This window comes from Microtus pennsylvanicus, chromosome 3 (genome assembly GCF_037038515.1).
Source record: "Microtus pennsylvanicus isolate mMicPen1 chromosome 3, mMicPen1.hap1, whole genome shotgun sequence".
Classification (NCBI taxonomy): Eukaryota; Metazoa; Chordata; class Mammalia; order Rodentia; family Cricetidae; genus Microtus; species Microtus pennsylvanicus.
The window spans coordinates 35,116,271-35,140,974 of NC_134581.1; the positions used below are offsets into that span (position 1 = coordinate 35,116,271).

The 24,704-nt window shown below is 42.6% G+C and overlaps 1 pseudogene; it reads right to left on the reverse strand.

Moving 5' to 3' along the window:
• Positions 1-7,617: 7,617 nt before the first annotated feature.
• LOC142845757 (glyceraldehyde-3-phosphate dehydrogenase pseudogene) lies at positions 7,618-8,826 on the reverse strand (annotated as a pseudogene).
• Positions 8,827-24,704: the final 15,878 nt, after the last annotated feature.

Consider the following 24,704-nt stretch of genomic DNA (forward strand, 5'->3'; position numbering starts at 1 on the left):
ATTGCCAGGGATGCCAGGCCTAGACTGTGCTGGAGAGATTTCCTGAGAGTGTAAAGGAAATGTATAAAGGGACAAAAATAAGATCATCATACAGCAATAAAAAAAAAAATGTCACATGGTCAACAAGATGGCTCAGTGGATAAAGGGGATTGCTGCCAAGCTCAACCTGAGTTTGATCCCTGGTACCTACATGGTAGAGGAAGAGACCTGTCTCCCACATTCTTACCATGATACATGCACGTATGCACACATACACACACACAGGTAATAATAATACACTATAAAATTTACATATACACAAAGATATATATACACAGACATACACTTATTTTACTACTGAGTAAAGAGAAATACGAGAAAATGTGGACATTAATAGAAGAAGGAAGGAAAGGGAAGCAAGAAACATCTGTACTGTATTTTAGAAAGATTGAATTTTTAACGAACTCCTAAGACTGTATTTGTCAAATCACCCATGTGCGTATAACCATGACAAGATGCAGGAGATTGTCACATAATGTTTCCAGGATTCCAGTCATTTTCATTGTCACACACTGCAGATTTCTTTACATGACATTGGTGTGAAACCCCCACACCATGTGTGTAGATGTGAAATAGAGATACATGAAAATAAAGTCATGGAGAGAGGGATGAAGCTGGGTGGAATGTTTCCCCGGCATGCCTGGTGCTGTGGGTCAGAGCCACAGCCGTACAAAACCCAAACAACTCCCCAAAGGTGGGGAGCCAGAGAGAAAAGAGGAGAGAGGAGGGCCAGGAGAACCAGGGGTTGGGGGAGGACTGGAGAAGGGCTGAGTGAGGCCAGCATTCCTCTCCTATTAGATCCCGTCCTGTTCTGGTTATTTATCAGATGGCTGGATTTAGCTATTCATTTCTTGGTTTGACTTTCCTTACTTAAAAAATGGAATGGATCCAGGCATGGTGGTGCATGCCTTTGATCCCAGCACTCAGAAGGCTGAGGTAGGTGGATTTCTGTTGTGTTTGAGGCCAGCCTGGTCTAGGTGGTGGGACCATGTCTCAAAAGGGGGGGGGGGGAGGAATGTGAGGATGATCATTTCAGGCCTCGAGGGTTGGTATTAGGCTCAGATAAAAGAATTTCCTCACGATACCAGCTCCACCACAAGCTCCTCACAAACGGCAGGTGTATTTAATGCCCTCTGAGTCACTGCCCTGCTCATATGGTGATCTGGGACAACTTTTAACTTTTCTTTGCTTTGCTTTGCTTCTTGTTTTTTGTTTTGTTTTGGTTGGTTCGTTGGTTTTTGTTTTTTTTTTTGGGGGGGGGTTGAGACAGTATTTCTTATTTCTTTATGTAACCCTGGCTTTCATGGAACTTGCTCTGTAGACCAGGCTAGCCTTGAACTCAGAGATCCACCTGCCTCTGCCTCCCATGTGCTGGGATTAAAAGCTGCAGCACCACTGCCCAGCCCTTCTGCCTAACTTCTCTTCCCATTCCAAGGTTCATGGTGCCTCTGCTCCTTCGATGCTGATCACCAGCTAGAAGCCAGGAAAAAGACTCTGAGGTACAGTCCACTTGGGTGACTCCAGGACCAACCCTCCCTCTTCTCCTTTGCCCACTTCTTCCTTTCAAACCCACCTTCCAAATCAGTGTCTTCAGATGCCCTGGTCACATTTAGTTTGATCATTAGAAGCCATTGTTACATAGGCTTCATAAGTTTCTTTCTCAGATTTTGCCCATATATGAAGACACGGGTCAAACAACTGTGGGGCCCAGGTGTGATATGACTGCCAAGTGCCACCTTAGGTCTTGTATTCATGGAGCCACATTCCCTCCCAGCCCCACCAAATTCAACAGAAATGATTTGAACTTTTGGCACAAATATGGCGCAATCTCTTTGAAGGACCTAAATCTCCTTAATGTGTGTGCATCCATTAGCATCTGTGCCACTGGAGCAAGGAGAGATGCTAGCACAGCTCAGGGAAGTTTGGCCTGCAGGCACCCAAGCTGATTGTGGTGTCTTTGTTTTATTTTTAAACAAGAAATCCCACCTAAGACTAAATAAAACTCAACCACTCAGTTGGCTTACTCCTCTAGTTCTAAAATGTATCAGGGAAATACAGAAAAACAACTATCAATATAAATACTGAAGTTTTCCCTCCAAAGCTGAATTGTAGCGTATGGTACTTTAGGACTAAATTCTGCCAGGCGTGGTGGTGCACGCCTTTGATCCCAGCACTCAGGAGGCAGAGGCAGGTGGATCTCTGTGGATCTGAGACAAATATAGACTACACGGTAAGTAGTCAGACCTACAAGGTGAGGAAGCCCTGTCTCCAACAAACAACAAACCTCAATTTTGTCCCCACCTCCAAGCTTTGCTGGGTACTTAGCAGGCCAACTTCAGTTATTATTTTTTATTTATTCGTGTTTCGGCTTTGTAAGAACTTCTAAATAGAGATTCTTCCCCTTTTTGTCTCCAGATTACACTTTAGTCTTTGTCAAACAGTAAAGCATTTTATACATTTCCCAGCACAAAGCCTTCAGATGTTGAGACTTAAAAGAAAATTTCTGTTCCATTTGCTTCCCCTGATTAACATACAGCCAGAAGTCAACATTTACTGGGAGCTTAAAATGACTCAGGTGCTGGGAGGGTGAGCTAGTTCTTCCAGGGGAGCTGACTGCGTTGTAGGGGGCACTTTAGTTCTCCTTTATGGCTATGACAACCAAATTAACACTCTGAACATCACCAAGTGTCCCACCACAGGCTGAGGAGTCCGCCTCTATCTCCAGACACTTTCTACCATATGGTGTTATTTCTTCTTCATCAGGGAGGAGGCTATGGAAGTTTGAGTACATTCCCTCGAGGGCCCGGCAGTGGGTCAGTGAGCTGCTTCGTGGGATTCAGATTCCAGCTAGTATAATTCCATGGCTTTTTAGAGATCAAGGTGTGTGCGTGGGGAAGGGGATTGGTGCTAGAGATCTGACTGAGAGATCAAGGTGTGTGGAAGGGGGTACAAGAGAATGGACTGAGAAATTAAAGTGTGTGGTGGGGGACTGGCTTGGGCTCAATATTTCTTTTCTTTTTTCCGTTTTTGTTAACTTGACACAAAGCAGCATCACTGGAAAGAGGGAACCACCATGTAGGAATTCCCTTCATTGGATTAGCCTCTTGGGCATGTCTGTGGGCATGTCTTCTTGATTAATGATTGATGTGGAGGGTCCAGTTCGCTTAGGTAATACCGCCCCTGGGAAAGTGGTCCTGTATAAAAAACAAACAAGTGGGCAAACAAACAAAAACCCAGACTGAGCAAGCCACGGAAGCAAGCCAGTATCTGCATTTCTCCATGGTCTCTGCTTTAGTTTCTGCCTTGATTTCCCTTGACAATGGGCCAGAACCTGTAAGCCAAATAAACCCTTTCCTCTACCAACTTGTTTTTGGTCCTGCTATTTAATACATTGGCAGGAAAAGTAGCTAGGACACACTATCAGCATTTCTTGAAATACTGTAGTTTATTCAGAATGCTATTCCTCCCCAATATTCCCTCAGTATTTCCCAAGCATCACCCCACCCTTAACCCTGTGGCAGGCCCGGACCTCCCCTCCAACAAACAGCTCATGTCTCACTGAGAGAAGATTTTAGGTGTTCCTCTTCATCTCATCCTGCACAGTCTTCTCCCTAAATCCATCCTTTCTCCCAGTGCTCTTGACCACACTCCTCCTTCCTTCTCAGTATGTTCAGGGGTCATCGGTTCTTCCCCAGGCCTAGACAATGCTTCTTCCATTTTTGCTTGTTGCTTTTATGTATCTACTTTCCTATACCACAATCCATATAGTTGCTCAAAGTATTTTTTCTTTTTAAAGCTTTTTTTTAATTGATTTGATCGAGCTCTACATTTTTCTCTGCTCCCCTCCCTGCCTCTCCCCTCAACCCTTTCAACCCTCTGCCATGGTCCCCATGCTCCCAATTTACTCAGGAGATCTTGTCTTTTTCTACTTCCTATGTAGATTAGATCCATGTCTGTCTCTCTTAGGGTCCTCAATTGTGGTCTAGGTTCTCTGAGATTGTGAATTGTAGCCTGGTATTCTTTGCTTTATGTCTAAAAGTCACTTACAAGTGAGTACCTATGGTGTTTGTCTTTCTGGGTCTGGGTTACCTCACTCAATATGATGCTTTCTAGATCCATCCATTTGCCTGCAAATCTCAAGATGTCGTTATTTTTTTGCTGCTGTGTAGTACTCCATTGTGTAAATGTACTATATTTTCCTTATCCATTCTTCGGTCAAGGGGCATTTAGGTTGTGTCCAGGTTCTGGCTATGACAAACAATGCTGCTATGAATGTAGTTGAGATCATGTCCTTGTGGTACAATTGAGCATTCTTTGGATATATACCCCAAACTGGTATTGCTGGGTCTTGAGGAAAGTTGTTTTCTAATTTTATGAGAAATCACCATACTGATATACAAAGGGGCTGTACCAGTTTGCACTCCCACCAGCAATGCAGGAGTGTTCCCTTCACCCCACATCCTCTCCAGCATAAGTTGTCATCAGTGTTTTTTATCTTGGCCATTTTTACAGGTGTCAAATGGAATCGCAGACTTGTTTTGATTTGCATTTCTCTGATGGCTAAGAATGTTGAGCATTTCTGTAAGTGTTTTTCAGGCATTTTAGATTCCTCTATTGAGAGTTCTCTGTTACCCCCCCCCCCCTTTTTTTTACTGGATTATTTGTTCTATTGATGACCAATTTCTTGAGTTCTTTGTATATTTTGGAGATCAGACCTCTGTCTGATGTGGTGTTAGTGAATATCTTTTCCCATTCTGTAGGCTGCCATTTGACTTGTTGACCATGACTGTTGCTTTACAGAAGCTTCTCAGTTTCAGGAGGTCCCCTTTATTAATTGTTTCTCTCACTGTCTGTGCTGCTGGGGTTATATTTAGGGAGTGGTCTCCTGTGCCAATGCATTCAAGTGTACTCCCGCCTTCTCTTTTATGAGGTTCAGTGTGGTTGGCCTTATGTTGAGGTCTTAGATCCATCTGGACTTGATTTTTGTGCATGGTGATAGATATGGGTCTATTTTCATTCTTCTACATGTTGATATTCAATTATGCCAGCACCATTTGTTAAATATGCTTTCCTTTTCCATTTTATATTTTTTGTTTTTTGTCAAAAATCAGGTGTTCATTAATCAGGTGTGGATTAATATCTGGGTCTTTGATTCTGTTCCATTGGTCCTCCTGTCTATTTTTATGCCAATACCAGGCTGTTTTCAGTACTGTAGTTTCTGTACTGTTTTCATTACTGTAGAGTTTGAAGACAGGGATTGTGATGCCTCCAGAAATTCCTTTACTCTACAGGATTGTTTGGGCTATCCTGGGTTTTTTGCTTTTTCATATGAAGTTGAGTACCGTTCTTTTGAGGTCTGTGAAGAATTTTGCTGGTCATTGCATTGAATCTGTAGATTGCTTTTGGTAAGATTACCATTTTTACTATGTTAATTCTACCTACTTAAGAACATGGGAGATCTTTCCATTTTCTGGTGTCTTCTTCCATCTCTTTCTTCAAAGATTTAAAGATCTTGTCATATAGGTCTTCCACTTGTTTGGTTAGAGTTACTCCGAGATATTTTATACTATTTGTGGCTATTGTGAAGGGTGTTGATTCTCTGATTTTATTCACAATCCTTTTATCATCTGTGTACAGGGGGGCTACTGATTTTTTTGAGTTAATCTTGTATCCTGCAACATTACTGAAAGTGTTTATGAGTTGTAGATGTTACTTGGTAGAATTTTTGGGGTCACTTATGTAAACTATCGTATCATCAGCAAACAGTGAGAGTTTGACTTCTTTTCTGATTTGTACAACCCTTGATGTCCTTTTGTTGTCTTATTGCTCTAGCTAGGACCTCAAGAATTATATTAAATAGATATTGAGAAAGTGGACAACCTTGTCTTGTTCCTGATTTCAGTGGAATTGCTGTGGGTTTCTCTCCATTTAGTTTGATGTTGGCTGTTGGCTTGCTGTATATTGCCTTTATTATGATTAGGTATGATCCTTGTATCCCTGCTCTCTCCCAAGACCTTTATCATGAAGGGATGTTGTATTTTGTCAAAAGCTTTTTTGGCATCTAATGAGATGATCATGTGTTTTTTTTATTTTTTAGCTTGATTGTATGGTGGATTACATTGACAGATTATTGTATGTTAAACCATTTCTGCATCTCTGGGATGAAGCTGACTTGATTATGGTGGATGATTTTTCTGATGTGCTCTTGGATTCAATTTGCCAGTATTTTATTGAGTAATTTTGCATCAATGTTCATGAGTGATGAGTGAGATTGGTCTGTAACTCTCTTTCTTTCTTTCTTTCTTTCTTTCTTTCTTTCTTTCTTTCTTTCTTTCTTTCTAAGATTTATTTATTTAGTATGCAACATTCTGCCTGCATGTATGCCTGTAGGCCAGAAGAGGGCGCCAGATCTCAATACAAATGGTTGTGAGCCACCATGTGGTTGCTGGGAACTGAACTCAGGACCTCCAGAAGAGCAGTCAGTGGTCTTAACCACTGAGACATCTCTCCAGTCCTGTAACTCTCTTTCTTAGTAATGCCTTTCTGTTAGTTGCCTTATTTCTCTGTTAATTTTCTGTCTGACAGACCTGTCCAGTGGTGAGAGTGGGGTGTTGGTGTCTCTGACTATTAGTGTGTGTGGGTTTAATGTATGATTTAAGCTTTAGAAGTGTTTCTTTTACATATGAGGGCGCCCTTGTATTTGGGACACCAATGTTCAGTACTGAGATTTCCTCTTGATAGACTTTTCCTGTGACTAATATGAAATGTCCTTCTTTGTCTCTTTTGATTGATTTAGTTTGAAGACTATTTTGTTAGATATTAGGATAGCTACACCAGTTTGTTTCTTAGGTCTATTTGACTGAAAAAAATTTTCCCAACCCTTTACTCTGGGGCAATGTCTGTCTTTGAGGTTGAGGTGTGTTTCTTGTATACAGCAGAAGGATGGATTCTGTTTTTATACCCAGTCTGTTAGCCTGTGTCTTTGTATAGGTGTTGAGTCCATTTATATTAAGGGATACTAATGACCAGTGATTGCCAGCTCCTGTTATTTTAGTTTTTGTTGTTGGTGATGTTATTGTGTATGTTTTCCCCTTAAGATTTGCTGCTGTAAGATCATCTATTTTCTGTGTTTTTATTGATGTAGCCAAATTCTTTGGGTTGGAGTTTTTCTTCTAGTACTTTGTGTAGGACTGGGTTTGTGACTAGGTATTGGTTGAATCTGGCTCTGTCATGGATTATCTTGTTTTGTCCTTCTATGGTGCTTGAAAGTTTTTCTGGGTATAGTAGTCTGGGCTGGCATCTGTGGTCTCTTAATGTCTGCATAATGTTTGAGCAGGACCTTTCATTGTTTCCATTGAGAAGTCAGGTGTAATTCTGATAGGTCTGCCTTTATATGTTACTTGGCATTGTTCCTTTGCAGCTCTTAATATTCTTTATTTATTCTGTATGTTTAGTGTTTTGATTATTATGTGGTGAGGGAACTTTTTTTTTTATCCAATCTATTTGGTGTTCTGTAAGCTTCTTGTATCTTTTTTTTTAGGGGTGCAATGAACTTTATTGATGGTATTCAAGAGAGTAGGGCTCCCTAAGCCCCCTCTTGCTATTCTGGGGGTCTGGGATGGAAACTGTGAGGGAGATGCTCAGTGTTAAGGGTTAGGACAGGGACTGCTCAGCAGCCGAGGACCTCTCTCTTGCTGTGTCCTTGCTGGGATGGGTGGTCCAGGGCGGGCTTCTTACTCCTTGGAGGCCATGTAGGCCATGAGGTCCACCACTCTGTTGCTGTAGCCGAATTCATTGTCGTACCAGGAAATGAGCTTTACAAAGTTGTCATTGAGAGCAATGCCAGCCCCAGCATCGAAGGTGGAAGAGTGGGAGTCACTGTTAAAGTCACAGGAGACAACCTGGTCCTCAGTGTAGCCCAGGATGCCCTTTAGTGGGCCCTCGGATGCCTGCTTCACCACCTTCTTGATGTCATCATACTTGGCAGCTTTCTCCAGGCGGCATGTCAGATCCACGACAGACACATTGGGGGTAGGAACGCGGAAGGCCATGCCCGTGAGCTTCCCGTTCAGCTCTGGGATGACTTTTCCCACAGCCTTGGCAGCGCCAGTGGACGCAGGGATGATGTTCTGGGCAGCACCACGGCCATCTCGCTACAGCTTCCCAGAGGGGCCATCCACAGTCTTCTGGGTGGCCGTGATGGCATGGACTGTTGTCATGAGTCCTTCCACAATGCCAAAGTTGTCATGGATGACCTTGGCCAAGGGGGCTAAGCAGTTGGTGGTGCAGGAAGCGTTGCTGACAATCTTGAGGGAATTGTCATACTTGTCATGGTTCACACCCATCACAAACATGGGGGCATCGGCAGAAGGGGCGGAGATGATGACCCTCTTGGCCCCACCCTTCAAGTGGGCCCCAGCCTTCTCCATGGTGGTGAAGACACCGGTAGACTCCACAACATACTCGGCGCCGGCATCCCCCCATTTGATGTTGGCGGGATCTCGCTCCTGGAAGATGGTGATGGCCTTCCCGTTGATGACAAGCTTCCCATTCTCAGCCTTAACTGTGCCTTTGAACTTGCCATGGGTGGAGTCATACTGGAACATGTAGACCATGTAGTTGAGGTCGATGAAAGGGTCATTGATGGCAACAACGTCCACTTTGCCAGAAGTGAAGGCAGCCCTGGTAACCAGGCGTCCAATACGGCCAAATCCGTTCACTCCGACTTTCACCATCGTGTCTCTGGAACGAGGCTGGCAATGCACGAAAAGAAGCGGCTGTCTCCAGAACAGGGAGGAGCAGAGAGCCAGCTTCTTGTATCTTTAAAGGCATCTCTTACTTTAGGTTGGGAAAGTTTTTTTCTATGATTTTGTTAAATATATTTTTTGTGCTTTTGAGTTGGACTTCTCCTTCTTCTATACTTATTATTCTTAGGTTTGGTCTTTTCATGGTGTCCCATATTTCCTGGATGTTTTGTGTTAAGCTTTTGCTTGATTTAATGTTTTCTTTGACTGATGAGTCTATTTTCTCTATTGTGTCTTCAGCATTTGACATTCTCTCTTCCATCTCTTGTATTCTGCTGTTTGTACTTCCATTTGTGGTTTCTGATCATTTTCTCATAATTTTTCTTTCTATAATCCCCTCGGTTTGTGCTTTCTCTATTGTCTCTGTTTCAGTTTTCAAGTCTATGTTTGACTGCTTTTTTGTGGTTTTCTTTAAGGGATTTGTTGGTTTCTTCCAATTTTTTATTCATCTTTTCCTCGATTTCTTTGAGGGAATGATTCATTTCCTCTTTAAGGGCCTCAAGTATTCTCTTAAGGTTATTTTTAGGTCAATTTCTTCGACTTCATCTATATTTGGTTGTTCAAGTCTTGCATGTCAAAACTTGCCATGAGTTTTTATTGGTGTTGTGTTGCTGTTTATGGTGTTGCATGTGTTCTTACTTTGTCTACCAATTTTATTTTATTTTTCTGATTGGTGTAGTTGGGGCTATCTGTGACTCTGGTGATCACTCTTCCAGGTGTTAGAGGATCCAACGCTCAGTTGGTTGCTTCTCATGATGCAGTGAGGGCCATGGTTCCAGTTACCCGTTGGTCACTCCATGTTTCTGGAGGTCATTCAGTATTCCCAGGTATTACTCTGAGATACTGGGGGTCGTTTGGGCCTGTTCCCACAGAGGTTGCTTACTTGGGGCTGTTTCTGCTGTGGTTGCTGCCTTGGGACTGCTCTGGCAGAGGTTCCTGGTTCAGGCTTTCTACTCAGAAGTCACTGATTCAATTCATGCCTGGTCCTCTGACTTGGGCCTGCTTCCTAGGCAGTCGTTCCCTTGAACCTGGTCTTGTGGAGTTTGCTTCTTCAGGCCTGCTCCAGAGGAGGTGTTGGCTCAGGCCTACTCCCTCGGAGGTCCCAGACTCGCGCCTAGACCTGCAGAGGTCTCAGGCTCCAGCCTATTCCCTCAGCAGTTGCTTCCCTGTACCTCCTCCAGCGGGGTTCCTTACCCCAGGCCTGCTCCAGCAGAGGTCGCTGGTTCAGGCCTGTAGATGATCCTTTCTGGGCCCACTCTCGCGAAGGAGGTCCCTGGCTTAGGACTGCTCCCATGGAGGTCTCTGCTTGGGCCTGGTCCCAAAGAGGTCTCTGATTCAGATCTACTCCCTCAGAGGTCCCTGACTCAAGCCTGCACCTGCAGAGATCTCGGGCTCCAGCTTATTCCCTCAGCAGTTGCTCCCTTGTCAAAGTAGTTTTTAAAGTAAGAAAGTAAATGTTTAAATTAGTATTCTTAGGATAAAGTGTGTTCTTCTATGTGATGGACCTCATCCATCAACTGATGGCTTCAAGAGAAAATTTCTGAACTCCGTGAAGGAAGAATCCTGCCAAGTGATTGCCCTTTAACTGTGGCATTTGACTGAACTACCCTACAGATTTGGGCGAGCCTGCCTCCTATTTTGCATGAATTGTTTTCTTGAAATAAATCTCTCTCTCTCTATGCATCCTATTCCTCCCCCCACCCTTTTTCTGAAGCTGCTTTGCCTCTGAGCTCCAAACTCTACTGGTTATTTATTTAAAATACCAGTCTCTCCAATAATGCCAAAAATAACTGATTCTGAAAAACCAAAATAATATCTTTTAGAAATTTCTAGGCGTAGATGTTTGCTTTTGAGCTTTGTTTATTAAGAACATTGTAGAAAAACATCATCTTTTTTTTCCTTAAAAAAAGTGCTTTTCAGGGGGTTTTCAGTAAAAGAACAACCCAAATGTAGAAAATTCTAGCTTTCTTTAATCATTCTAAAATCTAAGTAGTTACCAGGAAGGATGTGCCACTAGTTAATAGCCCAAAGTTCAGGTATTTCTATTTCCTTTCTCCTTTGTATGTTTAAAGGAAGTTATTTTGGATTCTGCATGTGAAGCATAAGCAAGAGACATCAGAAAAAATTATCCATTTGGGTGTCTGTAAATCAGCGTTGTGTGTGTTTGAGTGTGTGTAAATATACATGTGTGTGTAAACACATACAATTTAACAGCATAAAATATATATATTCATTATACTCATGCAAAGAGCAAACTATGCTCTACAAAATATATATCTCAGTAATTAAAAAACATGAACATGCTACATGGGGATAGATATGGATCTATTTGCATTCTTCTTCATTTTGACATCCAGTTATGCTGGCACCATTTGTTGAAGATGCTTTCTTTTTTCCATTGTATAGTTTTAGCTTCTTTCTCAAAAATCAGGTATTCTTAGGTGTGTGGATTGATATCAGGGTCTTCCATTCGATTCCATTGGTCCTCCTGTCTGGTTTTATGCCAATACCAAATTGTTTTTATTACTGTAGCTCTATAGTAGAGTCTGAAGTCAGGGATTGTGATGCCTGCAGAAGTTTCTTTATCATACAGGATTGTTTTGGCTATCCTGGGTTTTTTGTTTTTTCCATATGAAGTTGAGTATTGTTCTTTCAAGGTCTGAATAACTGTGTTGGGATTTTGATGGGTATTGCACTGAATCTGTAGATTGCTTTTGAAAAGATTACCAGTTTTATTTTGTTGATACCACCTATCCCCATGCATAAAACTGAAGTACAAATGAATCAATGAACTCAACACAAATCCAACACACTGGACCTCATAGAAGAGAAAGTGGGAAGTACCTTGAACACATGGGCACAGGAGACCACTTCCTAAATATAACACCAGTAGTATAGACACTGAGAGCAACAAGTAATAAATGAGACTTCCTGAAACTGAGAAGCTTCTGTAAGGCAAAAGATACAGTCAATAAGACAAAATAACAGCCAACTGAATGGGAAAAGATTGTTGCCAACCCACATCAGATAGAGGACTGATCTCCAAAATATAAAACAAACTCAAGAAACTATACATTAGAAGACCAAATAATTCAATTTAAAAATGGGGTTCAGATCTAACCAGAGACTTTGTAACAGAAGAATCTCAAACGGCCAAAAAAAACATTTAATGACTTGTTCAACATCCTTAGCCATCAGTGAAATGCAAATCGAAATGATGAGGTACTTCCTTACACCTGTCAGCATGACTAAGCTCAAAAACACCAATGATAGCTTATGCTGGAGAGGGTGTGGAGAAAGGAGAACACTCTTCCTTTGCTGGTAGGAGTGCAAACTTGTACAGATTTTTGAAAACAGTATGGTGGTTTCTCAGAAAACTGGAAATCTATCTACCTCAAGACCTAGCAATACCACTTGTGGGCATATACCCAACAGAAGCACACTCATACCTCAAGGACATTTGTTAACTGTGTTCATAGCAGGATTATTTGTAATGCCCAGGATCCGGAAACAACCTCAATGCCTGTCAGCCAAAGAATAAAGAAAATATGGTCCATTTACACAATGGACTATTCGGCAGGAAAAAACAAACAAACAAACAAACAAACCCAAAACATTGGCATCTTCAAATTTGTAAGCAAACGGATGAAACTAGAAAAAAACATCCTGAGTGAGGTAACCCAGACCCAGAAAGACAAACAGGGTATGTACTCACTCATAAGTGGATATTAGATGTAAAGCAAAGGATAACCAGCCTATAGTCCATGACTCCAGAGAAGCTAGGTAACAAGGAGAAACCTACATGGATCCCCTGGGAAGGGGAAATAGACAAGAACACTGAGAAAATTGGGAACATGACAGGGGGCAGGAGGAGAGGGGAAGGGAGGAAGGAAAGGAGAGAGGAGAACATGAGGGAACAGGATGGCAGAGATGTGGCAAGGACAGAGAAGGAGAGCAAGGAAAGAGGTATTTTGATTGAGGAAACCATTATGGGGCCAGCAAGAAACCTGCCACTGGGGAAATTCCCAGGAATCCACAAGGATGACTCCAGCTAAGACCCTAAGCAATAGTGGAGAGGGTGCCTGAACTGGCCTTGCCCTGTAATCAGATTGGTAACTACCTTAATTGCCACCATAGAACCTTCATCCAGCAACTGATGGAAGCAGATGCAGAGATCCACAGCTAGCATTGGGCTGAGTTCCCAGAGTCCAGTTGAAGAGAGGGAGGAGCAATAATATGAACAAAAGGTCAAGACCATGATGGGAATACCCGCAGAAATAGCTGACCTGAGCTAGTGGGAGCTCAGTGACTCCAGACTAACAGTAGAGGACCCTGCAAAGGCCCAAACTAGGACCTTTGAATGTGGGTGACAGTTGTGTGGCTGGGGCAGTCTGTGGGGCCACTGGCAGTGGGATCAGTACTTATCCCTAGTACTTGAACTGACTTTTTTTGAAACCATTAACTTTGGAGGGATACCTTGCTCAGCCTATGCTATGGGAGGACCCTCCACTCCTTCAGCCAATAGCCTCTGAAGTACCAGCCCACTGGGGCGTGGTCTATTTATCTTTAAAAAAGAGCGGCAAGCCTCTGCCCACGCTCTTGGTCTGGGGCTTGGTTGCGACTCCTGCTCCTGCGACTAGACTCCTTTCCTAACGGTTGGTGCTTTGTGAGTTTACCCCCCAAAATAAATACCCCTTTAAATCCTAACTGGTGTGGGATTGTTTCATGCAGTAGCCTAGATATGGGGGGGGGGGGGGACTTGGTCCTGCCTCAAAGTGATATGTCAGACTTTGTTGACTCCCCATGGGAAGCCTTATCTTCTCTGAGGTGTGGATGGGGGGTCGGATTAGTGGGGGGAATCAGAAGGAGGAGAGGGAGAGGGAACTGGGATTGGTATGTAAAAATGCAAAAAGATTGTTTTAAAAAAAAGAAAAGAAAATGTAAAATTGCCTATAAAGGTAAACTGTAGCAATTAGTACTCATCATGTTTTTCTCCTGGTCTTTGCAAGCTTTTGATTTGGTTTTGTGGTGGGGAGGTCTTCTTGTTATTTTAAGATCACAATAGACTTCCAAATATTAGAGATCCAATAGATAGAACTGGTCTTATCTACAAAGAATCCCAAGAAACAAATGTTTTCTCTGGATGACCCTTCCACATCTGCCCAGAATTCTGCTACGACTGGCTATGTGTACTGTGTTGTAGCCCATTCAGACACTGAAACTTTAGGATTTGTTGAAGGTCATCGCGGTGCTATATTTTGATGCATATATGAAAATTTAAATAAATTGTTAATCATTCTCTTTTGCTATTAAATGAGTAATAAACAAATATGAGCTGTACTAGACAAATGTGGTAAATGGCAGGCTCTAACCTAAAAGTTCAATGTCCCCCATTCTCCCTATAATGCTTAGTATGCCACAAAAGTTAGAACATTGAGAAGGTGAAGGTAGAATTATGTATTTAACTACATTTTCCTAAAGTCAATTATATAAAAAAATCAGCATGATTCAGAGAAGTATTTCTGATACTAGTGAGAACAGTTTTATTGGATGGAATTTTGACCTTTATGCTAAAAAACAGAAATAGAGTTTAAAACAGCAACATATTTTTAGGGAATTATATAAGGAACTTTTTAATGTGAGGAATTATTTATTGTTGATATGTCAAAGAAGTTTCAACAATGTTAAAAATGCTTAACTTAATTCAGTAGACAAAAAATAAAAAGAGAGAAAGAGAAAAGAAATATTACCCACAGCAAAAAAATCACTTCAATTCAAATCATTTTCATTTTTATATTTGTCTGTGCTTTTACAGCCCATATAAATGTATTCTTTTCCTATCTTATTATAAACTCATACATTCCTCTATGCACATCATTTTTGTACTGCATATTAAGGTAAGCTACAGAAATCAGTATACTTCACTATAACCCAGTGGAATTAATTCCAAGTATGCAGGTCAGGTTCAATATTTGACTGCCAATTAACATATTCTATCACCTCAATAGGCTAAAAGAGAAAAAAAATCTCATATTAATAAATGCAGAAAAGATATTCGACAAAATCTAATGCATTTTCACGGTTGAAAAACAAAATGTAGGCCTGGAGAGATGGCTCAACGGTTAAGAGCCTGCTCTTCCAGAGGGCCTGAGTTCAATTCCCAGCAACCACATGGTGGCTCACCACCACCTGTAAGGAGATCTGGCACCCTCTTCTGGCCTGTAGGCATACATGCAGACAGAACACTGTATACATAATAAATAAATAATTTTTTCAAAAAAAATGTAGTAAACAAGGAATGTAGAAGATAGTCCATTGTCTGTTGCTATAACTGAGTAATAGAAACCGGGAATTTATAGAGAATTTAAAGAGAATTTATAGAGACTGGTTTAACCCATGATTCTTGAGTCTGTGTATGTACGTTTTTAGTGCTGACCCTTTGGGGTTAGATAGCCAACTGACGTGCTTGTACCTGGGGAAAACTGTTTCTCCCTTTCTCGACATTTCTTAGTTGCCTGGAGTTCTTTGTGTAGGATGAGGTCTTGTGAGCTTTCCCCATTCACTTCAGCTCACCTGCTGTTGCCCTTGTTCAGGTCCTGCTTAGACAGTCATGCTGGTGAGACTCTATGGGTGTGGCTCCTGAAACTACCGGAAGACACAATCTCATAGCAACCTTCCTGACCCTCTGCCTCTTATAACCTTTCTACTCCCCCATCCACAATGTCCCCTGAGCCTCAGGTGCAGGAGCTGTTTTGTAGATATATCAGTTGGGGTTGAGACCCACAGCTCTGCGTTTTGATTGGTTGTGGTTTTCTCTGTTGCAAAGAGAAGTTTCCTTGATGAGGGGTGAGGTCTGCACGTATCTGTGGGTGTAACAGCAAATGCTTAGAGTGGATTTAGGGGTTACGCTGGTTTAGGGCTTGCTCTTCTCCAAGATCCACGGCTTCACTAGCTCTGGGTAGTTTGCTAGGTTTCCAGGAACAGGCTTGGTTTCCCTCCTGTTGAGCAGGTGTGAGGGCCCACAGAAATGTGAGCCTGTTTCTCCTTGGCTGGAGGTCAGAGAGTTTGAACTTAATTTTGCTCTCTCAGAGTTGTTGACAACATGTGTGGTGAGAGATTCTGACCTAATTAGTATTTTGGGTATAAAGCTGAATCTGCTTCACCTGGACCAAAGATCGGAGAATTCACGTCTATTCCTTATACCATGTTAACGAAGTCTGTTGCCTCCCTCCCCCTTTCGGAGTGAAATATATAAGTGTGTGGAGAATAAACGAGGTGGATTCAGTATTCAGTATCAACTAAGTTGCCCTCCTGGTACTATCCTATGTCTCTGTTTCTTTCATATCTGTTTCTCTTACCTAATGTTTCTAATCCACACGCCCCTACCCTGGAATGTATGAATTCCTTCAGAAGTTGGGTCATAGCAGAAGTCACCTCCAAAGCGTGGCTTATGACAGACAGGTCTTTAGTTCAATTAAAGAGTTGTTGGTTACTGCCAAGGCACGCGTGTTACAGCCTTAAGGTTCTCATGCCATGCTGTTGTTGTGGTTCATAGGTATCATGGCTGGGAAGGACTGTTGATTGCTTCCCTCCTTTGGAAACTTGTGGCCTTCTCGTGCCACGAAAGCTAATCCTTGGGGGGAAGGGGAGGCTTTCAAGTCAATCTCAGCTCAGGGGCCTCTGGCCCTGTGTCTGATGAGCATGGTGTCTTCAGCAATGAGGATTTACCTTCCATCTCTGGGGGTAGTGAGGGCAACAGCACTAGCCTGTAATGTTTGGGAGTCTTTTAAACAACTGTGACCAACAACTCTAAAAGGGGCTTCTCATTGTTGGTGCTGCGGGAGGTTGTTAATGGTCTTTTGCCCTTGGGGGGATACATTGGTAGTCTAGATGGGAAATTTTCATTTGAACTATATATGTATATTTATACGATGACTTACATGTATTATAGGTATTTTTAGGTAGCTAGTTAATAGTATGGTTCCTTAAGACTTTTTCAGACATCTTTACTGTTATTTTACCCTCCTCCCTTCTTCTTTTGTATTTATCTCCACCTACCCAAATTAGAGGCCCACTCCCCATTTAAACTAATTTCTTAAGGAAATACCCACCCTCTTTCTGGTAATGTGTCTAAACTACAAGGAAGAGAGGTTTTATGAGAGGTCATGGCACTGCCTGGGGTAACTTGGTTCCCTTCGATTACTGTGACTTGGGCTCATGACACACAGGTATGATGCAAGTCTGTGCATGCGTGGGGACAGTGCTCAGCGAAGAGTTTGCTTAGTGCCGTGATGAAACCACAGTTGGGAGGAGAACTTGAGAAATAACTCCATGAAGCTTGTTTTCACTAAGGTCTCCTTGATGTAGTTAAGGGCTCTTTGGCATAAAATGTACCAGTGATGAATATTACTTTATTTTGCTTTGCTGTTAGCACTGTGATTAAAGTCCAGTAGGCCCAGCATTCAGTAGATTAATACAAAGTCTCTTAAAGTATTCTGCTAGCTACTAAGGCTGTCTATAGTTGCAGTAATCCCATGAGGTTCTTTTTAAAAGATGTAAGAAGAAAACTATCTAATCTGTAGAAGACCACCTGAGACTATATTACTATTTAGTGAGAAACTGACTTAATAACACATAATTGTTTCATAATTCACTATTAGAATCAAACTTGTAAATAAGTTTCAATCTGTACCTGAAATAACATTGAAATGAGCTATCACTTAGAATCCATTTGGTTAGGCTCTATTTTGAAGCCAGTTTCTCAGAAATAGTAGTGGGCTTGTTTGAACCCAAATGAACGTTGCTGCTAAAGTTCCTCAGATCCAAAAGCATAGTACTAAGTATTTAGGGAAAATGGATAGTGTATCAGTCAGTTTGGGCCACAAGAAAAATTTTAGCTTGGAGAGTCTTAACAACACAACTGTTTTCTGGAAGCTAGAAGTCCTTCATCAGAGACTGGAAGGTCCGGTTCTGTGGCAGGTTATCTCAGCAGCTTGCAGAGAACACTTTCTGTGTTCATCAAGATAAAGTGGGCTCTTTGGAGGACACTCACGTATGTGTTGAAGGAACTGCAGCAGGCTGCGTCCCGCCACCTGGCTAGCTTTACCCGTAATAATTACACGGAAACTGTATTCTTTTAAACACTGCTTGGCCCGTTAGTTTTAACCTCTTATTGGCTAGCTCTTACATATTGATCTATCCCATTTCTAATATTTTGTGTAGCACCACAAGCTGGCTTACCAGGAAAGATCTTAACCTGCGTCTGTCTGGAGCAGGAGAATCATGGCGACTGACTGACTCAACTTCTTTCTCCCAGCATTCTGTTCTGTTTACTCCGCCTACCTAATTTTCTGTCCTATCAGAGGGCCAGGCAGTTTCTTTATTAATTAACCAATGAAAACAACAGATTAGAAAGAAGTCACTCCCACATCACGTATGGACTCTTATGCGCGCACTAATCCAGCAGCATTAGGGCCCCAGCATGACGGTCTCATTTTTTAATTATTTCCTAGCTCCAATTACAGCCCCACTGAAGTTAAGGGTTTGAACATATGCGTGATGGTGAATCATGGCTGTCAAGCCAATGTGGTTCCGAATTATGAAATTTCCAAGGATGTTTAACAGAGGGAAGACTCACCCTGAAACGTAGGCATCCTTAGCCATGGGTGGGGCCTGGGATGTTGGAAAACACGGAAGTGGGACAGGAGTGCTCACCTCTCTGCTTCCTGACTGCAGCTCCTCCCACTCCTGCTTCCAGACCTTCCTTGCCAAGGTAGACTGTAATCTCACACTGTGAGCCAGAACTTTGCTTCCGCTCTGGCTGCTGTTGTCGGGAATTCTGTCACGGTGATGGAGAAGTCACTTTTAAGGTGTTATTTTAGCTCCTAAGGTGAAGATGGGTTGGTTGCGGATACATTAACACTCACAGATCATTCTGGCATTTGTCATTAGCACCAGTAAATGAACACAGCACTTACAGCCCACAGATAAGAAGTGAAAGACACGCTAGCAGTTCCGAGTATCTGTTTACGTGACTTCTCATTCAAAACAGGTTGGCTACTACCCATCAGATAAGGATGTTTCAAAATCTCATACTACATCCCACTCATATTTGAAGTTCGTCAAAAATTTTATATTTTTGCAGATATTTTAGAGGAGAAGTTTTGTTCTCAAAATGAATGGTTCCCCTGGTGTCCCCCGGAAAACATGCTGCTTGGCACTTAGTAAGTACTAAGCCTGGTGAAAATGCTCCAATTTAGGAGAACGTCATCTCCCATTGCATTTCCCGCTGACAGAACTCAACACTTTCTAATGTGTGCTGCTTGAAATAGTCTTCCAGAACATACTGTTCTGGAAAAGCTGTAACACAAAATCCTTACCCTTTGAACTTGGGAGTATATACTTGGTTTGGTTATAGTATCTCAGATAGCCCAGGCTGGCTGGAACTCCTGATTCTTCGGCCTCTATCTCCTGTGTGCTGGGATTACAGGTGTGTGCCACCAAGCCCAGAAGTGACTGGCAGCACCCAGCACGGTGGATTTCCTGCTGTGTATGATTTTTGTGAGGACGGATCACTCAGTCCATAATAGCTAGCTACTTTGGTTCCTCTGCTTAGCTTGTTCTCAGGTAGCGGGTGCTCCCCATTGTCTCTGAAAAGGCCCAGGTACCAATGCTGATGGCTCCCCAGCCGCCCATGAAACTGTTCCCACATGCTGAGCAGCAAGCTTATCAAGAATCAGCCGTGTTGATTGCTAGACTTGTTCAAGCTAAACAGGTTATTATAATTGTGCAATTTAAATTGATTTAACCAGGATAAATGTAAATGTGGAGGTGAAAACAGAAAAGTTCCTGTGAAAACCAAACTGAATTATTCGGAATGATTTAAAAATTGTCCAAACAGCTGACAACTATAAGACTAGAAAACAGGAAGCAAGAAGCCAGGACTTTGTAACCGGATTGTCTCGTTCACCCACCTTTAACTCTCAGTGTGCTTTAGAGAAACCGAAGCGTTGTGACTGCAGCTCCTTGGCAGAGCGCTTACCTAACATGTGCAGGGCCTGGGATGGATTTCTAGCACCGCAAACGCCACAAAGCAGATACTATAACAAACCAATTGTAGATTGCAATCTTCCAAATAGAATGTCCATAGGAAAGAGCAGATTCCAAGAAAAGGCTTTAATAAGGGGCTGACTGATCAAGTGTGTTTATGCGTTTTATGTTAAAATACAATACGACATGCATTTGTAATTGGTAACTGCACTTTTTTCACTTTTTTAATTAGCTACTATTCCAGTCACTTCATGAAAGGCTACCTTTATGATGTTATCAGGACGAGGATGATGTTATCGTGTACGAGGGTCACCATTGCTGTGTTGTTTATCTTAGAGCCTACAGCCTAGGCAGAGCTGTATTCTTGTCTATGATATTGGCTCTGGGGTTGACTTAGTTCAGTAACCAGCCCCCCGACAGCTGTGAATAGAGGAATTTTCCAGTTGCCAAATGTTAAAATCAGCAGTTTTCATCTACGCCAGCAGTTCTCAACCTGGGGGTAGCGATCTTCTTGGGATTGCATATCAGATGTTTACATTACGATTCCTGACAGTAGCAGTGTTACAGTTATGAAGTAGCAATGAAATAATTTTACGGTTGGGGGTTCCCGTATTGAAGGGTCACGGTGTTAGGAAGGGTGAGAACCAATGCTCTACACCATTAGTTCCTGAAGCTGGAGGACACTGTGGCTGTGCGCTGCCAGCTATGCTACACAGGATAAGAATCGCGGGAAACATAATCTTTAGGTGTTGCTTTCTCCTTTGCTGCACTGACCATGAGGACTGTTTGCTTTGACTGAGTTTGAGCTTAGTGCTGGGCAGATGGGTAAGAATGCTGAATGTAGCTCTTGTGAACGTCTTTTCCACCTCATTTTGTGAGACAAGGTCTCCCACTGGAGCTCAACAACTGGGTAGGGCCTGCTGGATAGAAGGCCCTAAGATACTCATCTCTTCACCTCACAGTTCTGGGTACACAGCGCTATCCCTGTCTTTTTATTTTTAATTTACTTTTTTAAATTGAAAAACTTTTTTTCATGCAATATATTCTGATCATGCCCCCACCCCTTTTATCCCAGATCCTTGCCACCTCCACACCTGTCCAAAAAACCAAACCAAACCAAACAAACAAAAAAAAATGCAAGAAATACATGCACACAGAGACACATAAACACAAAACCCATGAAAATACAAAATTGGAAACCATAATATACAAGCAAAAAATTGTAATATAAAAAAATGCCCAAACAGGATGCTGGAGAGATGCCTCTGTGGTTAAGAGCACTGGTTGTTCTTCCAGAGGACCCAAGTTCAATTCCCAGCACCCATATGGTAGTTCACAATCATCTGTAACGCCACTTTCAGGGGATCAGATACCCTCTTACTGGCCTCCACAGGCACAAGGCACATACGTGGTAGACAGATATACAAGCAGGCAAAATGTGTACACAAAATACAATAATAATCTTTTAAAATCCCCAAACAAAGCATTATGAAACAAACACACCTCCAGACTTCATGGAGTTTGTTTTGTGTTGGTCATCTACCATTGGACAAGGGTCCTACCCTGAAATGTGGTTATATACCAAATAAGACTCCACTGGAGAAAGCTAAATTTTTCTTTGCAAGAAGTTATCAGTTGGAGATGGCTTCTTGGTTAGGGATAGGAGCTCATGTCTACTTTTCCTCCCAGCACCGGGACCCTGTCTGGCTTGAACCTGTGCAGACCCTATGTGCTGTCATAGTCTTTGTGAGTACACTGTGCACCAGTCCTGTTGAACCTGTGCGGACCCTATGTGTTGTCATAGTCTCTGTGAGTACACTGTACACCAGTCCTGTTGAACCTGTGCAGACCCTATGTGCTGTCATAGTCTCTGTGAGTACACTGTACACCAGTCCTGTTGAACCTGTGCAGACCCTATGTGTTGTCATAGTCTCTGTGAGTACACTGTACACCAGTCCTGTTGAACCTGTGCAGACCCTATGTGCTGTCATAGTCTCTGTGAGTACACTGTACACCAGTCCTGTTGAACCTGTGCAGACCCTATGTGCTGTCATAGTCTCTGTGAGTACACTGTACACCAGTCCTGTTGAACCTGTGCAGACCCTATGTGTTGTCATAGTCTCTCTGAGTACACTATACACCAGTCCTGTTGAACCTGTGCAGACCCTATGTGTTGTCATAGTCTCTGTGAGTACACTGTACACCAGTCCTGTTGAACCTGTGCAGACCCTAGGTGCTGTCATAGTCTCTGTGAGTACACTATACACCAGTCCTGTTGAACCTGTGCAGACCCTAGGTGCTGTCATAGTCTCTGTGAGTACACTGTACACCAGTCCTGTTGAACCTGTGCGGACCCTATGTGCTGTCATAGTCTCTGTGAGTACACTATACACCAGTCCTGTTGAACCTGTGCAGACCCTATGTGTTGTCATAGTCTCTGTGAGTACACTGTACACCAGTCCTGTTATATCTGGTGCACTGTGTCCTTGGTGTCAACCATCACCTCTGGCTCTTATGTTCTGTCTTTCTTCTCTTACCCATAGTTCCCTGGGACCTGAGAGGAGGGGTTTGATGGAGACATCCCATTTAGGACTGAGTGCTTCAAAGTCTCTCACTCTCTGCACATTGTCCTTGTGAGTGTTTGTATTTGTTCCCATTTCCTATAAGAGGAAGCTTCTCTGATGATGGTTGAACAAGATGCTGATCTGTGGGTATAGAAGAATGTGATACGGAGTTATTTTTTGCGATGTTCCTTAGCAGTACAATAGGATTTAGTTTTCCCCTAGGTCCATGGTCTATCTAATCTCAGGTTTTTGGCTACCCATGCAGTGTCAGGCATGGGTTCAATCTCATGGAGTAGGCCTTAAAATCCAATCAGATAGTGGTTGGTTACTTCCACAACTTTTGTGCCTCTACCTTACCAGTGTGGCATGCAGGCAGGTCATAATTATAAGTCACAGGGTTTGGATCTGGGTTGGTCTCCTTTGGTGGCATGCACAGTACCACAAAAATCAGTCAGGAGGGGTGTGGTGGTTTGAAAAAGAATGGCACCCATAGGGAGTGGCACTATTAGGAGGTGTGGCCTTGTTGGAGGAAGTGTGTCACTGTGGGGGCAGGTTTTGAAGTATTTTGCTTAAACTTCCCTTAGTGCAACATGAGAACATTTCCTGTTGCCTGCAAGATGTAGGACTCTCAACTACTTCTCCAGTACCATGCCTACCCGCAGGCTTCCGTGTCCCACCATAATGATAATGGACTGAAGCACTGACCTGTAAGGGAGCCACCTCAGTTAGTTTTCCTTTATAAGAATTGCCGCAATCATGGTGTCTCTTCACAGAGAAGAAATAAAAACCCTAACTCAGAAGTTGGTACCTGGGGCTGGGGTATTGCTGAGATGGGCCTGACCATGTTTTTGTTTGGGGTAATATGGAAAGCAGTAGGATGCTTTAAGCACTGCCTAATGGGCCAGACTAGTAAGAGCATGGAAGACGGTGGTGCTGAGTGTGATCTCAACTGTGGGGGCCTGGCTAAGGAGGTTTCAGAGGAGAAGAATGTTAGTACGTAGCCTAGAGACCAACTTGTGATATTTTGGTGAAGGATATGGTTGCTTTTTGCCCTTATCCAAAAAAGTCTACCTGAGGCTAAAGTGAAGAGTTTTGGATTAATACCATCAGCAGAAGAAATTTCAAAACAGCCTAGTAGAGACTCTGTTGTGTGGTTGTTAGTGGTAACTCTAAAGAATATATTTGTGTTGAAAAGGAAGAAGCTGAGCAAGAAATGGAATAAAGGAAGTGGTAAACTCAGGGTAAGACCCCACTCAACTAAGTTTCCAACCTGTGAAAAGGAATAAAGAAAAGCTTAGAGCTGGGTGTGGTGGGGCACAGCTTTAATCCCAGTACTTGGAAGGCAGAGGCTGATGGATCTCTGAGTTTGAGGCTAGCCTGATCTAACCATCAAAAACAAAAAAATTGGTAAAGATGTAATTTAACAAGGAGGCCATGTTCCAGCCCCAGTAAGCAGCAGAAACTGGCAGCTTCAACCATGTTGGCTCTGAAGTTAAGGACAGAAGAAAAGGGCTATGGAATTTGCCACCCAGACTAATGAAAGCTGCTGAGCCCAGGCTTGTATCAGTGGTGTCCCTGGGGGAGGCTTAGCGAGATCGTTACATGAAGCCGTGAAGTTGAAGCCTGGATTGCCTTGGATGTTAGAGATGCCAGAGTCATGGGATACCTGCTAAGGAAAGCCGCTAACAGGAGTGAAACCAGTCTGAGAGAACAAAGCATGTTGCAGTCAACAAAACTAAAAGGAGCTAGAGATTGGAAGTGTTTTTACATTAGACACAGAGATGCAAAGTTTGCCCAGCTCGTTTTCAGTCTTGCTTTGGTTCAGTATTTCCTTGCTATGTTCCCTTTCCAATGTTTTGGAACAGTAATGTATATCCGATGCCATTATATGATGGAAGTATGTGGCCTGGTTTTTTATTTTGGTTTTATAGGAGATTATAGTTAAGAGATTGCATGAATCTCAGAAGAGACATTGAACTTCGAACTTTAAAACATTGTTGAGACTATAAAAGACTATGGGACTTTTGAAGTTGGACTGAGTGTGTTTTTGCATAATTATTAATTATGGTATGATTATAAGCCTTTGGAGGCCAGGAAGTGGAATGTGGTAGTTTGAAAGAAAGTAATCCCTATAGGGAGTGGCACTCTGAGGAGCTGTAGCCTTTTTGGACTATGTGTGACCTTGTTGGAGGAAGTATGTCACGGTGGAGGACAGTTTTGAGGTCTCTTTTGCTCAAGCTTCTTTCAG